The 21,712-nt window shown below is 42.5% G+C and overlaps 1 long non-coding RNA gene across 3 annotated transcripts; it reads left to right on the top strand.

The window, feature by feature from the left end:
* The first annotated feature begins 6,269 nt into the window (after window positions 1–6,269).
* On the top strand, window positions 6,270–19,374 carry LOC143679109 (uncharacterized). Of its 3 annotated transcripts, none has more exons than XR_013173561.1 (6): window positions 6,270–6,336; window positions 6,910–7,026; window positions 11,582–11,622; window positions 16,030–16,127; window positions 17,460–17,563; window positions 19,034–19,374. It is a non-coding gene; the product is annotated as an uncharacterized LOC143679109 (long non-coding RNA). The 3 variants fall into 3 exon arrangements; XR_013173559.1 differs by having other exon boundaries at window positions 6,285–6,835; window positions 6,961–7,026; XR_013173560.1 differs by lacking the exon at window positions 16,030–16,127 and having other exon boundaries at window positions 6,285–6,835; window positions 6,961–7,026; window positions 17,454–17,563.
* Window positions 19,375–21,712: the final 2,338 nt, after the last annotated feature.

Below are 21,712 nucleotides of genomic sequence, written 5' to 3'. Positions count from 1 at the left end.
TACGGGAATCAGAGTCCTTAGTGTCTCTGAGCCCAGTCAGAGTAGAAAACCATTCATAAAAACCCATTTTTAAGATTCTGTTCCTTAAGAACCACTCCCGGTACCAAGATGTATTAGTTAGGGTTCTCTAGAGAAACAGAACCAACAGGGAACACTTGCAAATATAAAATTTATGAAAGTGTCTCACGTGACCGTAGGAACACAGAGTCCAAAATCCACAGGGCAGGCTGCGAAGCCGATGACTCCAATGGATGGCCTGGATGAACTCCACAGGAGAGGCTCACCAGCCAAAGCAGGAATGCAACCTGTCTCCTCTGAGTCCTCCTTAAAAGGCTTCCCATGATTGGATTTAGCATCACTAATTGCAGAAGACACTCCCCTTTGGCTGATTACAAATGGAATCAGCTGTGGATGTAGCTGACGTGATCATGACCTAATCCTATGAAATGTGCTCATTGCAACAGACAGGCCAGCGCTTGCCCAATCAGATGAACAGGTACCACAACTTGGCCAAGTTGACACCTGTCCCTAACCATGACACTCAGTTTCTCATCAAGTAAGGGGAAGCCACTCCCTTAAGCTAAATTCCTGCTGATCTGAGGTTGTCTCAGAGTTGCCTGCCAGTCAAGTGCAGATTTAATTTAGCTTGATTGACTGGACAGCAGGACTTTGTGTCCTTCCCCCAGAAAGGCTTCTTGGCTCTCCTTGGCCAGGGCATCTTTGGAAACATTGCCACAAACCCAGTCACACCTCCAGCGAAGACCTCTGCAACACTTCTGGCAATGCAACATGAATATTATACATTACAGTGTGCTGCTAATGACTAAAATAGGACAAGCTCCTATGGCTCTATTCCTTATTTCACAGAACTGAGTGTCTCTTAGCAACCATAAGTATTGCAGGGAAAATTGTGAAAGACTTTGAAATCAACAGAGAACTACTTGTTGTCCAGCAGCTCTTTCAGGTTATTTGATTTCAGGAGGTCTCTTGGCTTTTCACTCTTTGAGACATTTAACAATTCCTTTCTGGTAGATAACCAATAGCAATGCAATCAGTTCTTGTATATTAACAAGTAACTAAATTTTGTCTGATGGAGGTGCAATTGATTTTTCTTCCTACCCATAGAAGATGTCAGTTTTTTATGTCATTACACATTCATTTCAGCACTTCTGATTGCCTACATATGTGTCTGCTCTTTGGCTTCTCCTTTGGCTGGAACATCTAACTGGTTCCCCCACTAATTAAAGAGTAATGAAATCTTTGACAAGTATTCATTTTATACTTGCAATTATAGATCTCATGTCTTTAAACAATTATCCAACAGTGTAATTAAACCATTTACATTCTTTCGTTACAGATGCTAAGAAGGTAACACCAATTATATTACAAACTTCTGACAAATTTAAACTGTATCTTATTCTTCTTAATTCCAGAGACTAACTAGCACAGCATCTTACACATAATAGCAACCCAGCATACATTGATGCTGAGTAAACCAATGATGTCTGGATTCATTCCCCAAACTCTGCCTTCAGAGTGAGGATGTACCAGCCCCAGAGGTGAATGTCCAGGGTGCTTAGCTGTAAGGAGCATTAAAACATCTCCAAGAAAGTAACACAATGATGAAGATCACATCTGTCCTGACTTCTCTCAGAAAGAATAAAGCACATGATTAGAAAGAGAAGTAGGGAAAAACACCAGGATGAGACTAAGACACCAGGTGACATGCTCAAGAAACAGAATAGGAGGGAAGAGGGACTTTTTTTTAAGTCTCCTGAAAGTACCTTTAATTATACTATACTAATTTAGGAATCATATAAGGAAGGAATTCTGACCCCAAATCAAAAACTGTGATGCTGATTCATTCATCTCTTCTGCAGCCATAGTCACTTTCCTTCTTTATCCTACATCACAAAGTTACAAGAAATCAGAACAAGTATAAAACCAAGCCTTCATACATAGAAACAGGAAAATGTGTCTCCTTATCCTCCTGGAATGAGAATTATGTTGTTAATATCATGCTTAATTAATGATAGATTTTCAAATAACCTGTATCAGTCAGGGTTCCAGTGGAATGAGATGACACATTCAAATTAAGACAATTCAAGAAATACTATATAAAAGAACTATTTAAAATTGCATAGGGAAACTAGGAAGAATAATGCAGTACTTTGGGCTATTGCCATCAGAATTAGACACTTGATACTCAAGGGAGGCTGGAAAGAAGTGGTTATGATCAGAAGGAGAGAGTCCTATAGGTGATGACATCTTGAAAGCCAGTGTAACCTTCTGCTAAAGGACACAGAAGCCAAGACAAGCGCACAGGGTGGCACCCAGGAGAATGAATGCCCCAACCTTATGCTCTGTCCTCTCTTCCCATTGACTGGAGCCAAGCAGAAGCTAGAGAGCCAAGGTGCCCATTGGTTCAGTTCATCTGATCAGTATGGGGAAGAGAGCAAGGTGAAGGGGGAAAGACAGGACATGGAAAGGCAAAGGAAACATCCAGCCCAGAACCCAAGGTCTAAAACACATCTAGCCACACTACCCCATGTCCCCCCAAACAACTCTAAAATTAACTCAGCCAACCTAGAGCATTTAGAGAACAGATGTAGCAAATCCTCAGACTAAACCAGACCATCTCCCAGCCCACTCTGCTGCTGTGCACAGTTTTTCTAGCCTTCTACCATCAAATGTCAATGAATGTTTAAGATGTAGGATCACACACAATGATTAAATAAATGGTGCACCAGTAAATATTCAAAACCTTCCACCATTTTTTTTCTTTCTTTCCAGGATTCTGACCTAAGGCCATACTCTTCTCTTTAGGATGGGAAATCCCTCCCTCACCATATCTGCCCCTCCATGCTCCCCAGCAGTTGCTCACATGGGGATCTGTTTATCCATGGTTCTATATGCATATGCTGAGAGAAGGACAGATGTAAAGACAGCCTTTCTGGGCTGTGGTCATTTCCATCACAACCACTACAGGAAGGAACAGAGATTTATTTCTCTTTTTGGGTAGGAATTTTTTGCCCCTGAATCACCCACAGGTCAAGCCCTCTGAACTTCCTTCCACTATTTTGAAAATAAAACTTGCTTTTGTTCTCATTACAATGATAGAATGAGACTTGCCATTCAAGATAACCCACTGAATGCAAATATTTACCTTTTTTGTCTACCAAATTGCACTGAAGTAATAGGAGAAACACAAATTATTAAAGTAAGTCCTTAGAAACTCCCATAAGCCAGAAGACCAGGTAGTGACACATTTAGAAACAAAGCCAAAAGGAAACAATTACTGGCATAATCCAATAGACCTGAGGAACCCACATAGCCAGAGTCACCAGAGGGGACCACCCAAAAACTAATAACCTTTGCCCATTAGAATCTCTGAATATTCCAAGTCAGTAACAGCAAAGGTCTGGAGAAGAGGACTTCAAGGTGAGAGAAGCTCATAATTGACTTTAGCTTTCTAAAATGGCATTTTCAATATGGCAGCCACCAGGGATGATTGTTGGGGCCACTAAAGTTGGCTTGTATAAGGGACTGGGAGTGTCTGTCCCAGAAAAGAAGGTACCAGCCCACCTACCCTGTCTCATCTCTGGCTACAAGAAGGAGCTCACCATGAGAATGGGAAACACTGGGACCCATACTGGGTGTGCATCTGAGTGGGGCATGGGATCCAACTCCACACACCAGCTGATGCCAGAACTTGTCCAACCCAGGTAGTCTAAGCAGCAGGGGTTGAGGGTGAATTTAAACAACTGTAACCTTCAACTTTCTAGCCAAGTGGTGGGGGCTGCACAGTTTTCATTATATTCTTTATACTTCTTGTATGTTTAAAATGCTCCATAATACTTTTTAAAGAGCTACAACAATCTCTTGTGATGAAGAAACATTTATATGAAGTTCAGCATTTCCTTCCATTTCACTTCAGCTTCCTTTCCTAATGATTTCAAATTATAATAAATTTAATAAATTTTGCTTTTTAAAACACCATGTATAGCATAATCCCATTCTGAAATTATTTCTGTGTTTGCATACAGAAATATGTCTATTATGTGTCAATAATAATGTTCAGAAAATAACCTTTTTTAAAATTCTGGATGGTTGGATTTAGTATATTTGTATTTTTATTTATTACTTGAATTTTTTAACAAGGGGTGTGCATCTTTGTAGAAAACAATTATTCAACTAAAGAGCTGAATTCCTTGGGACCTGGACCACTTTCCCATCATCATAAGACAGAAAGAAGGAGTGTTCTTCCCATTATTTTGAAGAATAGCCAAGGCTGGACAGGACATCAAGCATCTACAAGTTCACTGACAGGGCTGGGACTGCAGGCCAGGGGCTCGGGAGCCAGCACAACCACAAGGGCTTCCAGCCAAGCACTGATCCCTGCCTCTCACTCTGCACAGCCACAAAAAGAAGTAAGCACCATCACCAAGACAGAGCCAGTCTGTGCGAGCCCAGTACTCAGGGTTGCCAAGGCCTCCTGTCAGGCTGTAGCTCAGGTGGTAAGGACTTGACCTATCTCCCTGGCCCTCGGTATCATGGGGCCATAGGCACCCTGCCTCAGCATATACTATAGTGTCCCCTTCATGCACACACACACATACCTTTTAAAGATTGAATGGATCACAGAAGGCGCTATAGCCTCCTTATCCTGTCAGAGCAAACCGGGGCACAGCCACAGTTTTTTTGCATGTGTATGCAGTATGGATGGGGGTCACATTTCATTCTTTTTCCACATGAGTACCTCCTTATTGCAACACCATTTTGTTGAATTTTTGTTTGGTTGGGTTTTCGTTTACTTGTTGTTTGGAAGGTACACAGCCACAATTTTTTAACTCCACTACCTCTGGGCATGCTGTTCCCTGGATACACCAGCCAAGCATCCTAAACAACCTGCATAGGGGCCCCAGGCTCCAGATGAACAGCCGGATGCTGGCTTCACCAGTAAATCATGAAGTTGATGCATGTGATTCTTAGAGAATTAGGGGACATGGGACATGATGGTAGACTCGGAGAAAATCAAATAAGAAGCAACTTCAGAAAAAGCCTGAAATTTCCCCCAACTTAATGGGTTGGAACACAGTCTTTATAATCCAGATATTAAGGCAAAAGAGATCTAATCTATTTTTCCAAGCCATTTTTATCCGTTCTCTCTCTCTCTCTCTCTCATGTGTTATTTTCTATTCCATCTCCACATCAAAAGGAATAAAGAAAGGCTCACTCTCTATATATCTTTCTATATTTGCATGCTTCTGACTTGTTAATTCGGTTCTCATTCAACTCTTTCATATCCCATTAGTAATTATTGCATTTATCTGCCAGTTGCTTTCTTCCCTCCATCCTACACTAGAATATAATCTCCAGGAAGACAGAGAACATACTTGGTTTATTTATCATGATATTCCCCACTGCCCAGAACTGTCCAAAAGCTACATAATGATAAATAAAAGTCTTGAGTTTCCGCCATGTGGCATTTACTACACTGGATGCTTTAACACCATCTCATTTTAGGACCTGTGAAGCCAACAATAAGAGTTGACCAGATATTCTGAAAACTTGCCCACCATACAACACCCAAATATTGGATGAATCAATCAAACATAATTGTTAACACATTTCTGTGTTCACAAGAAAGTAAAAGAGATCCTCAGGGTGCACAGCTAGTTCAGTGGTTAGAATGCCTGCCTTTCATACAGGAGACCTGGGTTCAATTACCGGACCATGCACCGCCCCCCAAAAAAAGAATCCCCAGCCCCCCATTTCTACTCTTAAAAAAAGCAAGCTTAAAACAGAGTGACAAGCAAATTCAGTGGCTGTGGCTATGCTAGAGTGGGGCAAATTCTCAGTCCAGGGACCCAGAACTTCAAGGATAAGCAACTGCGTACAAAGGAATGAGAGATAAAGCCTTGAGTCCACCTAAAATGAGGCAGGGGACCGTGACACCCGTGTGGCTTGCCAGAATAACCAAAGCTGGTAATAAGAGTGGGCAAGAGAGAAATCTGCCTAACGAAAAGGAAACTCTCTTGTCTTTGCCAGCTCCGTATAGAAAAATCAGTAATCACGAAATAAGAGTCTCCCTTGAGACTTTACAACCATAGACCTGTTTATTCAAGAAACTGAGAAACAAATTCACAAAAACTGAGGTGGCTTACGCAGTGTCGACTTGGCTAGGATAAACCACGTTTCCCAGAATTCCCTTCCCCACGTATTTCCGGTAAGGGTCGTGTCAAGTGAGGCTCATAGGAGATATGGAGGGCGGAAGTGGAACAGTGGCCATCTTGGCGCTCATGTACATTGCTCAACGGCACGGGGCAGCCGCAGGTTCTGCAACTGCCCCCACCTTCCTCCAGATCCTCCTTCAGGGTTTGGGAGTCCATGCCACCAAAATCAAAGGCAACAAACTGAACAAGGCTTCAGTCTCTTTTTGGGTTCCAGCCCCTGTGGTTGTGCTGGCTCCCGGCCCCCCGCCTGCAGTCCCAGTCCCCTGCTTGCCTTTGGTGCCCAAGATATACCTCCATCTTACCTTTCCTGACCTCTTCCCTTCTGTGCTTCAAACTCCAGCATAAGAGGCAGTGGGAGCACAGAGACTGCTTAACCAGCTCCCCAATTGCGTAAGGGCAAATCCTGTAAGAAATCGTACATATAAAATCTCCTAATGATCTTCTCTAATTGAACCCTGAGTGATAAAAAATTTGGCACCAGCAGTGGCTCCAGTGGAACCGGTTCTTAAAGATGAGTTCCCTGAAATGGCTCCAGGTCTTCTGGATTTGGTTTCCTGGTCTAATTCTATATAAAGGCGTTAGTGATCCCCCTGCCAGTGGTAAGTGGGAGGCTGGCCTCTAGTTAAGCACTAAAGCAAAACTAAGCATTGTTTATACACATTTTCTTTCTCAGCCTTGCACTCTACCAAGTAAACTGTTTTGTTTCTTGAAATGTTTGCTCCAGACATGAGATCAAAGTTCCATTCTTCTTCCTAGAGTTCTTCCTGAAAACTAGTGTTAACACTAGAAGGTATGATTTTCATGTTTTTATTTGATTCTTTCAAACTTGATTTAGCTTTTATCTTTGTAAGTCTGTAGATAATTTCCCAAGGTTTTTTTTTTTTCCTACTTTCCTACCTGATCCATGCTCTCTACAGTAACCCATTATGCTATGCCACTTGGTGCCTGCTCACCCAGAGTCCCCTCTAAGGAAAAATCGCTCTGCCCACAGCTCCCCTGGCCTAATTTGAGAGCACTTGGCCTCTTTGCTGCCCAGCCTTTACAGATTGGACTAGGAATAAACACCTAATCCGGAGGCATCCAATGCATAAACTTACCAGCAATTATGGTATGGCCTGGTCTAAGAGGGAATGGACTGAGCTGACGTTCTCCCTCTAGAATTTAAATAGGGAGAATCAGAGAGATTGATAGTCCTGTGAAAGCCCAAGCAATTGAAGAAGCATAAACGCTGTGTAAGCAGAAAAGTCCAGGCCATGAATGACATAAATAAGGCAGGACGCATAGAAATCTGCAAAAATCTATCAAAGAAGAGCCCTGTGGCTCAGGAGAAAGAGAGAGTAGCTGACTCCTAGGGCCTTTCAGTTCCTGAAACTTTTCCAGTTCCAAATTCCAGATCCAGTCCATCTGTGTCGTTTTCCTGAATCATTTCTGTAAAAGCATAAATTTGTTTTATGTTAAGCTGCTAAATTTGTGATAATTTATTAAAGCAGCAATAGGAAACTAGTATTGGAGATTAGGAAGGGATTCTCTCAGAAGAGCTCAGATTTTATTTTTGAAAACTAAATTGTGTTTCAGGAGCCCAACCTAGGGATGAACGGTTAGGTCAGACCAGGCAGAGGGGACCATTCAAATAGTAGATGAATATGTAAAAGCACACATGCTATAAATGTTTTGCTTTAGTTTTTTATTTCATTCTGATGGCGAAGGGTAATGGATAGTAGAGGAGGAGTGAAAAGGTAGTATCAAAGGAGGTGATATTAAGCAGACTATAGAAGTCCTTGAATGGAAAATATCAGTTATCTATCATCACAATAATGCTGTATAATGAACCACCCCAAATTTAGCAGTTTCAAACATCAATCCTTCATTATTTCCTACAAATCAGTGGATCAGTGGGGTGACTGCGGATCTGAGCCAGACTTGGCTGATATAGCCAGACTAGCTCATGTACTTGCAGCCAGGTAGTAGGTTGGCTGTGGGGTGGTTAATTTAGGTTGGACTTAGCTGGGAGATCTGGTTTCTCCTCAGTCTCTTTCACATCCTTCCAGTAAGTTAGCCTGAGCATGTGGTCTTGGTGGTAGCAGGGATCAAAAAGAAGCAGCAGAAATTAACAGGCAACTTTTCAAACTTCTAATTGTATATACTTTGCTACAGTCCCACTGACGAAAGCAAGTTAACAAAAATCAGGTCCAGAGACAGCGTGGGAGGAGAATATACCAGGAGACATGAACATTTAAGACATTTGATGTAATCAACAGACCACATGAGGAGTTGAAAATTTTGATATAGATTAATTAAGTGATTGGAAGTCTGTATATTTTCAACTGAAAAATTTTGTTTAAGGAAATTATGGTTCTGAGTGTATTTCCAGCTGCAGAGAACATTAGTTTACAGAATATTAATGAGGGTAGATTTTAAATGTTGAGGTGTTTATCTAACATATTGATTTCAATTATCTATTGCTGCAAATCAAGGTAGCCAAAAATTTAGTGACTTAAAACGACCACTGTGTTATTAGATTTCACAGTTTTATAGGCCAGGAATTTGGGCTGGACTCAGCCAAGTGATTCTTCTGCTTCATGTAGTTTTGCCTGAGACCACAAGGTACCATTCAGCTGGTTGATGGGCTGGCCTGGAGGGTCCAAGATTATTTCACATCCATCTGCCACCTTGGCAGGATGGCTGAAAGGCAGGGGTCAGCTGGGACTGTTGACCAGAGAACCTATTCATGCCCTCACCAACACCATAGTCTCATGGCTGTTGGACTTCTTACGTGATAACCAGGGAGAGTATTCCAAGAGAATCTTGCAGTGTTTGAAGGACAGGGCCCAGAAACCAGCATAGAGTTACACCCACTGTACTCTACTGGTCAAAGCAGTCACAAGCAATGTCATCTATTCATGTCTAAAATCTCGTTGCATCCTCAGGAACACAAGAACTGAGCAGCCAATACACGTGTTGTCCTGGCACAACATGTTTGCGAGGCATTCTGCAAGAACCTGAACAGCCTTTCAAACCCATGTAATAATTTCCCACCAAGAACAGAAGCTGCTGCAGGTGTTGGGATTTGTAGCCTATTCTCAGTCCTACTGTCAATTCACATTCTGGAGAACTAAACCAAAGAGTCTGTGCATTGCATCCGGACCGAGGACCTCTAAGGGACCCCTTGAAGCACGGGTTTTTGTGGTTTGGAACACTCCAGCAGCAGTGGACTCCAGATTCTGTCAGGGTGGAAGGAATGAAAACGGACCAACCTTCTGGCACTTCCTTCCTGGCGTTGTCATTCTTCTAGTTCCCTCCGACAGACAAGTGAGAGATGGACGTTGAAGGCCATTGTGCTTGTCCCTCTAGAAAGTGTATGGGAAGAAGAATTCCTCCTGTTCCAAGTGCATCTAGGTGCATGGGCCCTGGCACCTGGAAAGACTTCCCTCTCCACTCTCCATCCCCATCCCATAACCCCTGGCTGTCAAAAGTGCACACTTAATCAGAACTTCCTCAAACCACTTTGCTTGCTCAAAGTAGGAAGGCAGTTAACCTGTCAGATGTACATCGTAGAACTGGCTGGCTTCCTCCAGAAGTAGACAAGGATTCAAGTGCAAGATGGTTATTTGGGAGGTGATCCTAGGGAATAGTGGAGTGAGGAAGTGAGGCAGGGAAGGCAAGGAAACCAAGAGAGAATGTGTTTGTGAGCAGGTTGCCAGTATAGGCTAGTGGGACTCAGTCTTGCTGGGGATGTCAGGGTGGGGGTATAGAGTGTGGAATGCTGTAGACCATTCCTCAAAGATGTCCCATCCAAGGGATGGAAGCTGGAATATTAGCCTTGCATTTCCAATCCGTTATGGTGGCGGGCCACTTCCTGGAGCATCAGCTCCCCTGCATGTGGCTTGCCCCATGTATGGACCTAGCAGCCAGAGAAAGCCTCAGGCAGAGAAAGTCATATAAGCTCAGTAGGAAGCTGCCAGCATGCTCAGGGCAATGGGTGTTGAGAGGATATGCATGGGTCACCAAAGGCATCTGCCAGAATCTCCTCTAGGAGGGTCCCATTAGACCTTACATCAGGGCCCCCCCTTTTTTTTTTTTTACCAGTTACACACCAATTGCTTTTTCAAATAAGAAAACTATCAAATTTTAAGCATAATATTTGTCCTCAGCAAAATAAAATACAGTGAAATAAAACAAGTTCAAACAGTACGGCAATGCCCACAATCAAACAAAGGTCACCCTCCCTCTTTTCCACCCCTTTGTTGCTCTATCACATTCTGCAGAGGGATTCACCTTCTCAGTGGTTTCTGTTTTAAGCTATTGGCTATAACCATCTGTCTAAATAATTTAATGAGACCGGAGGTCCTTATTGTCCAAGGATAATTGGCACTGGTAACAAGCCACTTACTGTGAATACATTTAACACAGAGATCAGCATTTCATAGTAAATGTTGACCAGGAGATTATCATGAAAATTGAAACCAAAAATTATAAAAATAAATGCAATTTTTATTTAATAAAGCTTACATTATCATGGCAACTACACACTAATTCTTAGAAAGAGTAAAGTAAAAATTAAGCATTTGAAGGGCTTGGGGAGTCATTTTTCAGACAAAATTTTACAATAGCCAGTTCTGACATTTTTTATTTCATATTTGACTTTCACAGCTCAGTCGTAGAATAGTCATTTTCACAAGAGTGCTTGGAGACCTCATAAATTCTCCCAAGATCTCCTCTTTATTTGTTCATATTCAAATCCATTATCTCTGAAGTGACTGTATTTTCCTTATCCCAAGATCTCCTCTTTATTTGTTCATATTCAAATCCATTCTCTCTGAAGTGACTGTAACCCTTCTCAGTGGTTAACTGGCTTCACTGCACCACATTCTCACATGTGATTCACATAGCTCCTATGCATCTCTTCAGAGCTTACATAAAACCCATTTCCTTAAAGATCAATCATCTGATTGAATGAATTAATGTGATAGGTAGAGATAACCACAAACATCAAGAAGAAATGGAAGTCTTAGTGGGAATTAATGTTATCAATGTTCATGTAATTAGGGAATATATGCATATTTTGACAACATCTGAGTTATCAGGTCTCATAACTATAGGGACTTGCATATTTTAGATAACATTCAGGGACCACCATGCCTTCATTTCTTAATTTATTAACTTTAGACAGTATCTATTGATATTTCCACCATGAATAATGAGGAGAACCTTCTGCCCTTAAACTATCTGCCATACTTTCTGTATATATACCCCTTGATTTTTGTTATATAATCTTTTAGTCCTTCTAGGTTTGCCTTTATATTTGTAAATAAACTTCTTCTTCTTCTTTTTTTTTTTTTACATAGGCAGGCACCAGGAATCGAACGCATGTCCTCTGGCATGGCAGGTGAGCATTCTTGCCTGCTGAGCCCCCGTGGCCTGCCCAAACTTCTATTTCTTGATCCAGAAATATTAAACAGCATCAATTGAGTCTGCCACTGAGAATCACTGACTTGGAGCATCAGCACAGCATTTGTAGTAGACCAAAGAGCAAGATGACAAGTGTAAGAAGCCAAGGCTACCTACTGACCAAAGACAGGCTATGTAATCTGCAGGGAAGACACCAGTGTGTTTTAGAAATGAAAGTCATGAGCTTCAAGATGGTTAAAACTGAATTTAGTTTTAGATCTGAAACTAGATCTGAATTTAGTCTAGATCCTCAGACCTGGTCTACTTTCAGTTCCCTGGGAAACTGATGCAACTCACTCTGCCAAAAACATACAGCATGTGCGTCAGAGAAAAACATCTTTGATTTAACAACTAGGCTCCTATTAAAAAATAGGAGCCAATAACTAATGAAAAGTTTTAAACCAATGTATTTATCCAGTAAATTGAATTAAACCTAAAATCTAAACCTCTAGGGAGGTGATTCCCAAGCCTGCGAACACATCCAAATCACCTGGAAACTTAGTCCCCAGGCCCTATGCTTTGGCCCTCTGGGAGTGGAGCTGAGATTTGTCTTATTATCTATCAAGAACCCCAGGTTTCTGATCCTTCCTTAGCCATTGCAGCCCAAGACCTTAGAAAGGCATTTAGAGGCAACTTTTCTAGAGGTAGTCTGTTATTCCTACTCATTTACAAGTTCAAGCAAGAAGAACGAGAAAGGAGGAAAAAGGGGAACTGTATTTAGTGTGGCCCACATCAGGCATTCTACATTTATCATCCCCTTCAAGCCTCACAACCAACCATGAAGTAGTCTCATCTCATTTTATGGACAAACCATGACATACAGCAGGGTCAAGTGACTTTGCAGGTCATCTAGTTTATAAATGGCAAAACCAAGATTGGAACCCATGTGATTTGATTAAGCAAGACATTTTGTGAAGCAGAAGTAGAGAAGAGGAAAACTGGAAAGGGAAAGGAGGAAGAAAAGATGGGAAGGAAGAGTAAAAGAAAAGGAGGAGGATTAGAGGAGAAAGGTATTCCTTCTTATTATGCAGGACTGCTGTAACAAATACCAGACTGGTGGACATAAACAATAGGAATTCATTGTTTCACAGTTTTAGAGGCTAGACATCCAACATCAGGGTAATGGCAGGCCATGCATTCTCTGAAGTCTGTAGCATTCAGGTGGTGGCTGAATCTCTGCCTCCATCATGTGCTGTTCTGTCTCCTTCTCACTCCTTAGTTGTCCTCTGGCTGATGCTCAGTTATCTGTGTTTCTGTCTAAATTTTCTCTGCTTATAAGGGCTGCAGTCATTTTAGACTAAGGCCCATGCTGATTCTACTTGGCCTCATCTTAATAGGACCTTCGAAGATCCCGTTTACAAACAAATTCACATTCACGGGACCAGAAGTTAGGACTTGAATGTGCCTTGTGGTGGGGGTGGGGGGCATGATTCAATCCCCGACTATTCTTGATTTCACCTGGGATTTGGGGGAGGAGTTTGCTTACTATGAAACAGTGAAAGAAGGAGAAATGAATAAAATGTTGAGGAAACCTCTTTTATTCATTGACAGGCATGCATCTAGAACGAGCTCTGCAATAGGCACAAGTTCTATGCACCTATTATTGTCCCTCTTGAGTGCCTGTTGGCCCCCAACAAGGAATGGCCCTTACTTTACAAACTCCTACACTCTTGAGATACCCTGATGCCCTGAAAAGGAGGCACCAAAAGGAAATCATAATGAATTCCTACTAAATAGTTGGATTCCAGTTTTCAAATAGGCTACCAAATTAGCCAGAGGGAAACAGTTCAGATCTGCATGCTTTCTCTAACCTTAGGGTCCTATTTTTACTGTCCTCATGGCCTCTACTTCTGACTTCAAAGAGCTAAGGAGGTGTAAAGAAATGCATAGAAGATAAGCTGCTTTGTCTCCATCAAAAGCTAATTCTACAAAGCAGGGAGCAGCACTCACTCCCCATACAGCCTCTGGATTGCTTCGTGTTCTAATATGGTTAACTACATGTTAATTGAGAAGGGGCACCCTCTGAAGTGTGCTTACACACAGCAGATGCTTAAATCTTGTCTTAATATCATCTAGTCATTAGAGGGAGCAGAACTTAAAAGCAGTTTTGTCAGAGGATACAAAGAACTGATTAGCTTCTACTGGTAGCTGAGAGAGCCCTCTGAAACCATGAACAAGTACATTTCCTGTTGTAAAGCCAACCCATTGTATCATATTTGTTTTATAGCCAGGAAGCTAAAGCATTTCTTGAGAAATAAGAAGATGACCAAGACTATGTGCTCCCTTATTTCAGACAAAGGTTGTGTTATGGGGCAAGGAGAGGAGTGGACTGTGCAACATTTGCCCTTTTTTTTTCATCTGAGACATCGTGTTCTCAAGAAGGTGGTGCATGGATGGGAGTACCTGTAGTTTACTTGGGAGGTGATCTCAGAAGGTGTGGTAGAGTGTGGGGAAGTGATAGAGGGAAGGGAAAGATGCCAATAGAAGGCATTGGCCAGTTGGGCCAGGGTAGGCTGTAAAGTAGGCCAAAGTTACTCTGCTGTTCTTAGGGAAAATGTTGCCTGCCCATCCTCCCAGATCTGTTCCAGCTATTCGTCCTTTTGTTCCCCACTAATTCAACTTTTTCTTGAGCACCCCCACCCATCTACCCACATAGAACACAGTCTCACCCAAAACCAGCTGTGTGTTTTATTATTCTACTGGTTGGTGAGAAACTTCAGGCAAAATCAAAGCAGAAAGTCCTGCTTTTATGAGGCAAGTGCCCAGCCAGGTTCCAAACATATGACATTTTGTTCTCAGTCATCTCCAATTTGTACTGGAAACCATGGAGGGATAAGGAAGCAATCCTGTCCATTCTAACCTACCAGTGTGTCTTGCACTGAGCCTTCTTTTCAGTTCTTACAGCCAGAGCTTACATGAGATTATTTCTCATCTAAATTAGTCCAAAAGGTCCATAAGGAGTTTCCTCACTTTTATTCTCCAGCCACCATCCACCAACATGTCCTGGACTGTTCTGCAGATTTCTTTTCTTAAAGCACTGTTTGAGTAAGCCATTCCCTTCCACAAAACCCTTCAGTGGGTTTCTATGACCTGTTCATTTAACATGCTCCAAGATCAGTTAGGATCTGAACCAAGCAGTCTTCTACACTCTTCTTCCTGTTTCCCACAGAGTCCATGTAACAAACCACTCTACCCTTAGTGGTATAAGACAACAATCCTCTTATCATGCCCATGATTCTTGTAAGCCAGGAATTAGGAAAGGTCAAAACGGGGATGGCTCACCTGAGCTCATAATGGGAGGGGCCTCAGCTGGAAAGATTTGAAGGCTGGGGGTACTCAGCAGCTGGGAGCTGGAATCATCCAGATGCTTGTTGCTGGGCCTATATATGGCCCCTCATGGGCCTAGCTTTCTCACAGCATGGATGGTTCAGAGGACTTAGACTTCCTCCAAGGTGGCTCAGGCCACTCCTAAGGCAGAATCTGCAACTCCTTCTATGGCCCAGCCTTGGAAGTCATGCAACCTCACTTTGCTGCATCCTCAGGTTTGCATTACAGGTCAAAACCCATAAGATTCAAAATGAGGGGAATTCATTTCTACCCTGTGGTGGGGGAGAAAAGCATGTGGCATGGGAGATGTTGTGATCGTATTTGGAAAATACAATTTTAAATCAGAGATGAAGGCCAAACTAAACTGCTGACTGCCCACCAATCATTCCTGCATCCTCCTGTTCCCATGTCCATTATTCCACCTGACTTAATCTGGCCCATCTTTCCAGGCCCAACATAAATGCTGCCATCTCCATGAAACCAATACCACAAGCTCCTCTTGGCTTCTTGCCACTACTGTCCTCCTCTATTTTGTGTCCTTCATGCTTGGGCCTGCCCTGGCTCCTCCTGGGCATCGGGGTTTGTGACCCACACTTTCTTTTGCCCCATTGTGCCTGGGAATTACCCTGACCCACAGTAGGTTCAAATCCGATAAGTTTTCAATGAGAACACCGTGAGGAGCCATCCAACTGGGAACAACACATGCATGGAATGAATTCTGCCAGTGAAATGCATTTCTACAAAGTTTACAGGCCTTTGAATGTAGCCTCAGCCCTGACCCAACGCCAGCTGGCAAGCTCCAGGGAGCAAGTTGGACAAGCTGGGTATCATCACGTATGCAGTCCAGGCCCACACTTCCACCCAAGGATCTTTAGATATAAAGCTCGCCTTCCAGGCCAGATAGACATTGCCTCTGGCTACACAGGGCAGCTGATACACAAAGCTCTTTCTTGGCTGTACAAATTCTGCACTGGGGTCGTGCAGTCTTGGATCAGTCTGATACATCTTTTCCATCTAGGTAATGGTGTTCATGTGCCGACTCTGGCAACTCCATCTTCTTGGCTGGGATTGGCAAATGACAGCCAGGGGACCAAATCTTGTCCATCGCCTGTTGAGGTGAATATTACAGATTTTCTGGAACACAGTCACGCCCATTTGTTTTATGTTGTCTGTCTGCTTTCATGCCATAGTGGCAGGGTTGAATAGTTGTGAGAGAGGCAGTGTGTCCTGCAAAGTCTAAAATACTTACTTTCTGGCCTTTACAAAAAAGGTTGCCAACCCATCCCCTAGATGCTTATAGATGACCTCACCTTTCAGCCATTTAAAGATGGGCAGCAAGGAGGGAAAGGTCCTCATTTGCATGTGATACTTCCCCCTCCATTGAATCTGAGACACATCTCAGAAGTTCTAATGAGAAAGGAAAAGACTTCAGAAAGTCCACATGAACTTCTTTTGCCCCCATTGTGCCTGGGAATTACCCTGACCCACAGTAGGTTCAAATTCGATAAGTTTTCAATGAGAACACCGTGAGGAGCCATCCAACTGGGAACAACACATGCATGGAATGAATTCTGCCAGTGAAATGCATTTCTACAAAGTTTACAGGCCTTTGAATGTAGCCTCAGCCCTGACCCAACGCCAGCTGGCAAGCTCCAGGGAGCAAGTTGGACAAGCTGGGTATCATCACGTATGCAGTCCAGGCCCACACTTCCACCCAAGGATCTTTAGATATAAAGCTCGCCTTCCAGGCCAGATAGACATTGCCTCTGGCTACACAGGGCAGCTGATACACAAAGCTCTTTCTTGGCTGTACAAATTCTGCACTGGGGTCATGCAGAATCCAAATATTATAGACCAATAAAAAATATATCAATGAGGATACTCTTCCTAGGCCCACCTCCCCAGTCTCTACTTCTCAATCTTCTCCCTATAGAATTGGGCAGGTTCCTTTCCCCTTCTTCAGCTGAGAGCTGGGATTGGAATTGTGCTAAAGAAAAAGGCAGAGGGGGAAAAAGGGGGGATGAGGAGAAAAGTACCAAATTACTCAGATATGGGCTTATTTCCACACTGAGGGCTGCCTCGGGCTGATAGGGAAGTCTAGCCCCAATCAGCTCAGCCAGAACTGCCCAAGACCCCCAGGCCCACAGCTTCCCCTCAGTCTGGCTAGGGCACAGATGTTTGACCAGCTGCAAAAGCTGAATCCCCAGCATGATCTTCACGTCCACCACACAAGGTCTTCATTCTCTGGGCCCTTTCTTACCTTAGATCACAGCAGGCACCACGGTCCTGGCAACTCTTTGATGGAGACCAGTAGACCCACCCATGTTCCCCAACAGTGAACCAACTACCAGGGTTTCTACAAAGGGATGCCTTTGCCTCACTCATTGCAGGAGGGAGATGTAGACCCTAACCTGAGCTCATGAATTGCTCCAACGCTTTCAGTTTCAGGTGACCACCTTATGGAAGGAATCTTGCAGAGTTTGAACCTTTAAGGCCTGCATAAAGATGAGTTCCAAGAATAAAACTCTCATTTGCCAGCTTTATAGCCTGAAGTAAGTTACTTAGATCTTTTGTGGCTCAGTTTTCTATTCTGAAAATAGGATGATGATAACCTCATAGATATCATTCCTATATGGCAAGTGATATCTCATAGAGTTAAGTGATATCCATGAGGCTCTTACTAGACTTTGTGGCTAATAGAATGAATGAAAGCTTTGAACAAATGGGGGAAATGACTCCTATATGGCAAGGGAATATTTATTCCCTCACAGTACCCCTTGGTAATATGTCTGTTTTTTCCCTTTTATCTCATTCATCTCAATTTTCCCTTATCTGTCCCCATATAAACTTCTTCCCCTTTTTTATTCCATTCTCAAGGCAATAAAGAATAGGAAACATAACAGTAAATTGGATTTATATTTAGTTAATTATATTGTTTTGAATTGTAAAATTAGCAGGATAGTTCTGCATTCCTGCTTCCTTTCTTTCTTACCTTAGACCAAAATTTTACCCCCATATATGGAGCCAAATTTATAATATGCTTAATAAACATATGTATGCACCTGATTTCCATAAGGAAGAAGTTAAATAACATTTCTAAAGATAATGGGACCCAAGGCCCAGGATTCAGTCTTTGACACAAATAGTTTGTGTAACCTTTGGAGAGTCATTTAACCTTTAAGGGTCTCAGGTTCCCCATCTCAAGAATAAGGGATTTGGAAAAGATTCTATTATGTAAATCCCATATAGCTGTAGTTTGGAAGTTATAATACAATTTGGGTTCTCCCTGCCTGAAACCTTCTGTTTTGAGAGCTTAAATTTTTTTATCTAGCTAGCATTTGTCTAGCTCTTTTCAAGCTTACAAGTTTCTTGACCATATATCATCTCATTGGTTTTCTAATTCTTTGTAGCCTTGGAATCTTACTCAAATGGAATATCATATGAAAGGCAAAAAATAAGGCAAATAAAAGGGGATGCATAAGGTTGAAGGGAATCCTAGAGACCAGAGTTCTTGGCCTCCCCCTCATGCCACAGGATCCCTGGGGTGACTCATCTTTTCCCTTAGGGCTCCTCAAAGTGAAATTTTGAAAACTATACCTCAAATTATCCTTGTAGTAATGTATACTTTTCTTATCAGCTTTCTGGAGGAGATGCTATCCACATACCTTCCATACTTTCCATTTCTTCCCTTTACAGTGGAAGCCACCTTCCCACTCACACGGAAAACCGTCAAAGGAGAAAGCCCACATGAAAGCTTAGCAGCAGTGCTGTCCACCTCCCATGAATGGCATCTTGTTCAGAACAAGGTGGATGCTATTGTTATTTCTTAGCTGCTGTAACAAAATACCACAGACTAAGTTACTTAAAACAGTAGAAAGTTGTCTCAAAGTTCTGGAGACTAGAAGTCTGAAATAACAGTGTTGGCAGGGCCATGCTCCCTCCAAAACCCATAGGGGGGGGATCCTTCCTTACTTCTAGGTTCTGGTGGTTGCTAGCAATCTTTGGCATTCCTTGGCTTGTAGATGCATCACTCTAACTCCAGAACTGGACCACATTGGCTGGAGACCCGGTCAACTGGAGGTTCATGCTCCCCTCAGGAGTGGAAATACAACAATCACAACCAATGAAAAATAATGAGATTTTCTAAAGCTATTAGAAGAGAAGTAGACACTTACTACAGAAACTTAAACCCGACCTTTTATGCAAGGAGAAGAGGGACTGGCACTATGTTATCATCGTGAGGAGCCAGTAAATTAATACATGAGATGGAAAAGAACCAAGAACTGACAATATCTCAGCCTCTGGATCAAGCTATGCCTGAAGCTAGTACTACGCCCTGGACATTTCATTATGTGAGCCAATAAATTTCCTTCTTTGTTGTTTTTCTTTTGACAAGGCATGTTCTACTTGGGTTTTCTGTCACTTGCCAATGAAAGGTCCAGACTGATTCGAATACTCATGAATTAAGTCTCTGACATTCAGAAGTGCCTGCCAACTCAACTGTAGTCTTCACAGTCATGCTCTGTCTCCAGGATTCATTTTAATCTCTTTAGAGATAGAGGCTCTGTCCTCTTTTGTTCTCATCCAATGAGGTCTAGAACTGTGCTTTACACATGAAAACCTCATCAAGTTTTCTTTGAGCTGATGTGACATTCTGGATAACTGAGAGTGAAGGCAGACCTTTTTATTCCAAATTTCAAATCTTCATCCCATGCAGAGACTTGCACATCGATGTTCATAGCAGCATTACTCACAAAAGCTAAAAATTGGAAAGAACCCTGCTTTGAATTAGTTAAGCTGGGTTTTGAATTTGAGTCCAGGTGGAGGTCAGGTATTACACCACAAAAGACTGAGACAATATCACATGAGAAAAGAGTTTGTTACTCATAGGCCCTAGGGAGATGGGGATGGCACAAGGAGTCAAATGTGAAGCTCAGGTAGCTCACCCCAGCAGGTGGGGAAGACACATTCAGTGCAAGAGTAGCCCACAGGCTGGTGCCTTTATTGTGGTTCAGGGGAGGGGGCTCATAGAGTTCCCTCAAGGGTCTAGGATCAGTTGGTTTAAGGCAAACACATACATGAAGGGTAAGGGGTCTGGGGAGCAAGGTTGGTGGGGCTGGTTAGAGGGCCAGCTGTGTGTTTTTGGTGAGGCATGTGAGTGCTGTGGATGGTGGCTGAAGGTGCAGGTTGGAACTCTAGGGAAGTTTGTGTCCCAGGGGTGAAAAGCTGTTCATTAACTAAGCTGAAGGTCAATGTTGAGGCAAATAACTTGGCCAAAGTGAGATGGATGCCAAGGCAGCACACAAAATTTTGACAGTCACGACAAACCTGAAGGTCTATCAGAAACCTTATGCGAAGTGAAAAGAGTCAGCACAAGAGACTAGATATTGTATGAGCCCAACAGAACAGGCAAATCTGTAGAAACCAAAAGTTGATTTGTGATTGCCTGGGGTAAGGGAAGGGAGGAATAGTGATTAGAGTAAATGCACATAAGAGATCGGATTGGGGTGACAGAAATGTTGTAAAGCTGATTTATGGTGATGCTTGTACAACTTGGTGAAGTCACTTTAAAAATCATTGAATTGTACACTTGAAATGGATGAATTATCTGATATGTAAAATATGCCACAAAAGGTTTTTTTAATTCCAAAAATCCACATGTCCATAATTTTAAATCTTTTTGATATCTCTGCCTCCCAGCCTCAGTTGGCAATATTGTGAACCACATTCCATCCTCATTTGATTACTGCTGAATATTTTACACTATAGATGCAGAGGCTTCAACTACAGAGCTGAAATCCTGCAAAACCTAAATGGAAAGCCTCTTTTTTTTTTTGGTAACAAGGCTCCATCATTGACCCATCGGCAATGTGTTCAGATTTCTGCGTATTGGATTCTAATTGGTGGGGACTTTTGTTACATTCTTTTCTCGCTTCTTCCAGAATCTATCCCTGCAGAGAGACAGTCTGCATGTGTGTGTTGGGAGCATTTGAGGCAAGTTTTTTGTTCGTGCGCTCCCCGTGAACTAGCACATAGTAGGAGTACAAGAAATATTTGTGAAGCTGAATACAAGACCAGAGCATTCATATTTCACTTGGGAAACATTTGTGGCCCACTGCCGAGCACCTTCAAGAGGGGCAGCTGGCCAAATACAGCATCAGTGAGTCAAATCTGTGTCTGCAAGGGGAAACAAATAATTAAAAGAAATCAAGAACTTGATCTGATAATTCAAAACATGGTCATTACTGTTCAGATGCTGCTGAGGATCTCCACTCTCAAAGATGGAGAAAAAGCAGCAGACACTGGTTTAAAACAGTCTTTACCCCTTACCCTTCACCCCACCCCTTGGATTTGCTTTTATTTTTCTAGTAAAGGGATTGATCCTTCTGCTTGCTATATTTGCAACCAAAGTATCAGTCTCGTTCTTTCTGTACCTGTTGACATCTTACACATCCTTCAAGACCAGTCACAAATGTCACATCCTCTGGGAAGCTTTTCCTCACCCTTCAAGGCTCAGCCTCCCACTATGGTGCTCACAGCTGTTGGAGAATTTTCTTATTCTGCTTCATTCTTAGGACCAGGAGTGAGCCTTCTTGACTCCATCACAAGACTATCAGCTCCATGAGAGCAAAGGGCTGTGTTATTCATCTCTGTAGCCTTGCACACCACCCAACACAGTCATGTAAACAATGAGTGCTTAA

The sequence above is a fragment of the Tamandua tetradactyla genome, chromosome 4 (assembly GCF_023851605.1).
Source record: "Tamandua tetradactyla isolate mTamTet1 chromosome 4, mTamTet1.pri, whole genome shotgun sequence".
Lineage (NCBI taxonomy): Eukaryota > Metazoa > Chordata > Mammalia > Pilosa > Myrmecophagidae > Tamandua > Tamandua tetradactyla.
This window is presented reverse-complemented; position numbering and strand designations above follow the sequence as displayed.